We start from the raw sequence: 4,761 nt of genomic DNA, 5'->3' as shown, positions 1-4,761 counted from the left end.
AAAAGAGATACAGCTCAAACCCGGCACGCACACACCTCTATGAAGATATGAAGAGACACCGGAAGATGAAACTGGAAAAGCTGGACATGATGAGTTATGGGTGGACAAGTTAATGAGAAAGATGGTGATGAGGATGATGATAATGATAAGGCGGGGAAGGAGGTCTGAGGAAGGAGACACACTAGGTGAGTACAAAAGTTCCTGTCAAACTGGTCTACTTTCACCTCTGGTGAAGAGCATAATTGTTCTGAAAGAGTCAATGAACCACCTATTTCAAGGTTAGGAGGCGGAGCCCAGGAGCAAGAGCCTGAAATCTGATAGGAAAATTATGAAGAGGGTATATATTTTGACCTTGAGATACACCTTGATCTTGGAATTCAAGTTCAGACCAAAGTTGTTGTCAAGTACACACCTTGGCTGAAAAGTACACACCCTGGCTGAAAAGTACACATCCTGGGGGCCAAGTACTCATCCTGGGTGTCAAGTACACACCCTGGCTGCCAAGTACACAATCTGGCTGCCAAGTACACATCTTGGCTGCCAAGTACACATCCTGGCTGCCAAGTACACACCCTGGCTGCCATACACACACCCTGGCTGCCATGTTCACACCTGGGATGTCAAGTATATACCTAGGCTGTCAGGTACACATCCGGGCTGTCAAATACCCATATTTTGAAATACACAAACATGGGTTGCCAAGTAAGCAACCAAGCTGTCAAGTACACGCCATGTTTTTCGAGTACACATCCAGGTAGTGATATACAAACCCGCGTTGTCAAGTACACACAAGAGTTGTCAAGTACTCACCAGGGTTGTCAAGTGTACACCAGTGTTATCAAGTACAATCCAGGGTTGTAAAGTACATACCAGGGTTGTCAAGTACACACCAGTGTTGTCAAGTACACACCACGGGCGTGAAGTACTCTCTAGGCTTGTCACGTACACACCAGGGTTGTCAAGTACACACCAAAGCTGTCAAGTACACTCACTATAGTTGTCAAGTACACACAAGGGATTACAAGTACACACCAGGGTTGTCAAGTACACATTAGTGTTGTTAAGTACACACTAGGATTGTGATGTACACACCAGTGTTGTCAAGTACACCCCAGGGTTGTCAAATACACATCAGGGTTGTCAGGCACACACCAGGTTTGTCAAGTACACATCAGTGTTGTAAATTTTTCTTTCATCTCATCTTACTTCAACTTGAACATTCCCATTGCACGTTTATTAAATATTTCCTTAGTTCTTTTGTAAGTTTATCCAACTTTTCTTTACTAGTTGCTAGCTAAGACGTATTATATGAGAAATTGTTTGTCTTTCCTATTTTCAGATCAAGTAACCACCAGGAATGTTTGGGTGTCTCTTCTTGTTAAAATAAATCACTTATCATATGCTATTGTCTGATTACCTGTCTCATTCACTAATGAGGATTATAATAATTTGTATAAAAATTTCATGAGAACGGGAACCATTTCCTGTTCTTAGTAACAGTCAAGTATAGCCAGCGAAATGCAGATAAAATAGATATAATAAACAAGTAAATTTTACTTCTGGGATGAGTTTTTCTCTAAAGAACAATATTCAACATTCAGAACAGTTCACTACGGGCTCACCATACTCCGTGCTGTGTGGAACATTTGTTCCCAGTAGCTGAATCTAAAACAACAACAACAAGCAAACACTAACACTAAAGCTATGGTGAACATTCTTTATGGTCAGTCATTTAAGAGGACTATGTGAATATGTTGCTGTGTAAATAAGGTAAGATAATTGAGTGTTAAAATTTTTTGAAATATTTGAAATTAAATAGATCTTCTAAAACTTGAGGCTAATAATGTTAAGTGTCCTTCAACAGTCAGGTATGTCTTAACGCTGTTGAGTGTTCTTTAACAGTAACTAACGTAGTTCATTGAGCAACGCTGCAATTTAGAAATCTCAGGACTTAGCAGAAAAATTATCTCTATAAATTTTGTTGTTTCTTTTCTTAAAGTTAGTAATGAAAAATATATTGAGATCAATTTATTACTTATCACGAGAGCTAAGCGGCCTAAACTATTAGGATTGGTAAGGGAACTAGACCTAACTATGCTATTGGAAAAAATAATCAGAGGGGACATGAATGCTGTGAATCAGAGGGGATATAACACATTTTAGTACTGTGGGGTAATTGATTAGGTCGGCAATGAGAGCATCTTTAAAGTGAGAAAAAGTAGGACGAGTGGACCTAAATCGAAGCTGGAAAGGAAATTAGTCGACGAAATTCTCGTACCTTTTACTGGTAGTCAATAAGTGGAATGCATTGAAATAATTATTTGTAGAAGCCACCTTCATCAATGAATTCAAACTTCAGAATAGTTAATTATGAGAAAAGATTTACAACAAGGCTAGAAGCAAGGGGGTATAAATAGCCATGGCTAACTTCCTCGTAGCTACTAATAGGTAAGTAGTGTTAAATAGGAAAGTACTGGCGTGAACGCAAGTGCTAACATTTAACCAATGAAGGAATTAAAGTCTGTTCTTTACTAATATATTTATTGACAAGATTGTTGATGTGACATGACCACATCTAATTTTGCCAGCTGCAGCTCTCGGCAGCATTATCGTCCTGAAATTACATATCAGTATTAGTTTATTTAATCTGAAAATGTTATACATGGTAAATTATATGATTTTCAAGATTCTAATTTTATAGACACTAAAACTGCAAATATTAATCGTATTAATTACCGTAGTAGCCATATCTCCTGCCATATCCGCCAAGGCCGCCAATGCCACCAAGGCCGCCACCGAATCCACCAATGCCGCCACCAAATCCACCAAAACCGCCGCCAAATCCACTAATTCCACGGCCAATCCACCAATACCGCGACTAAATCCACCAAGACCGCGGCCAAGTCCACCGCCTAGTCCACCGCCCAGTCCACCGCCCAGTCCACCTAAGCCAACACCACCAAGTCCACCGCCCAGTCCACCTAAGCCACTCCACCAAGTCCACCACCCAGTCCACCTAAGCCAACACCACCAATTCCGCGGCCAAGTCCACCTAAGCCAACACCACCAATACCGTGGCCAAGTCCACCTAAGCCAACACCACCATGTCCGCCGCCTGTTGGTAGAAATATTTGGGTGTAAGACAAAGTTGAGGATTTTCAAAGGTTCGAGCTCGGGGCTGAAAACAACGAGACTTTTGTTCTGCCAACCAGGTCACTGACACTCGCAATATGGAAGGATCTTAGAAACACCTTCCTTATTATTGTTCTTGATAAGATAGATAAGATAAGTCTCATAGTTTTGAGACCTGAGTTCGAATCTCCAATGATCCAAGTTTAAACAAATAATTATCCACAATATTGACTATAACATTCAGGTTTAGTACATAATAACGGATTAATATGAACATGTCTCACCTAGTCCTCCATATCTATTATAGATTATACCGCCATAGGAGACGCCCACCATCAGGGCCAGCACTGTTAAGATGGACTGGAATCTCTGTTAAAACAAAGAGTGTGAGAAACTTATCCCAGGTAACTCCCAGGTACCTATTTACTACTAGGTGAACGGGACATCAGGGTGAAAGAAACGGCGTGTCCACTCACAGGATTCTTGAGGTTCATATAGAACCATACCATAAATAAATAAATACCATAAACCATAAATACCATAAATACCATAAACCATAATAAATAAATAACTGTAAATTATTTATATTTTAACACTATCACTTGATCATTACATATAGGAAGCAGAAAATGATTTAACTTCATATAGAAATAAAATAAATAACTGTAAATTACCATGGTTGTAGAGTGTATGTCTCTGAGGAGAGGACTTACAGTGATGGTGAGATTGAGCGTCCAAGTGCTTTTATAGTGCTGGAGGAACTTTCTGCCCTGTAACGTTCCTGACCTCGCTGACCTTGCTCTGCTATCAAGCTCTGACACAGCAGTTTTTTTTATTTTTACATTAGGTTTTACATTACTGCCTCATATTTTTTTTCAAATTACTGCCTCTTGTCATCTGTGTCTTATAGCTCTAGTCTCTTGCACTTCAAGATTGGGAACATCACTTTATGATCATTATTACTACAGCTTCGTTTCATCGAGTTCTCAAGGCTTTTGTTGAATATTTGTTAATACGACATTTCTGGAGACAAACATGAAATTAAGTTATGAATTTTACCAAAAATTTGGCACCCCGTTTAATACCTGGTTCACATGGTCCTTAGTACAGACTCGAGATGTTGGAAGGAAATTTGTCTGATGATTCTTCAGGTTTAGCGCGCTGTGGTGGCGATAAAGAAGCCACTAGTCCACTAGTCATTTTTTGAATATATTTGGTATATAGAATAAAACAAAATTATTCTTCCTTTTACAAGCCAGAATTATTACCTACCATTTCGGCATTATATGTAAAAATTGATCACCTCCAAGTATTTTACACTTATTTTTAGCCTCAATAAACTATTATAATAATTGGGAATTATCAGCTATGATATTTATTAATCTTCTGGTGGAGTGAAATAGTGGTTGCTAATCTTTTGGTGGAGTCGTTAGACTCCACCAAAGACGCAGTTAGTTAGACGCAGCCGCGTCTAACAGCCTGGTTGATCAGTCCAGCAACCAGGAGGCCTGGTCGACGACCGGGCCGCGGGGACACTAAGCCCCGGAAGCACCTCAAGGTAGCCTCAAGGTAGGTAGGAGTAAGCCGGGGTGACTCTCCTTTTGGTGGAGTGAGCCGGGGCAGCTAATC

The 4,761-nt window shown here is 40.0% G+C and overlaps 1 long non-coding RNA gene across 1 annotated transcript; it reads right to left on the bottom strand.

Annotated features, from left to right (window-relative positions):
* Positions 1-2,524: 2,524 nt before the first annotated feature.
* On the bottom strand, positions 2,525-2,927 carry LOC123757006 (uncharacterized). The gene is made up of 2 exons (XR_011229699.1): positions 2,737-2,927; positions 2,525-2,614 (listed from the first exon to the last, which is right to left on the bottom strand). It is a non-coding gene; the product is annotated as an uncharacterized lncRNA (long non-coding RNA).
* Positions 2,928-4,761: the final 1,834 nt, after the last annotated feature.

This window comes from Procambarus clarkii, chromosome 26, assembly GCF_040958095.1.
Source record: "Procambarus clarkii isolate CNS0578487 chromosome 26, FALCON_Pclarkii_2.0, whole genome shotgun sequence".
Classification (NCBI taxonomy): Eukaryota; Metazoa; Arthropoda; class Malacostraca; order Decapoda; family Cambaridae; genus Procambarus; species Procambarus clarkii.
The sequence above is the reverse complement of the archived record's forward strand: the minus strand, read 5'-3'. Positions and strand labels throughout refer to the sequence as shown.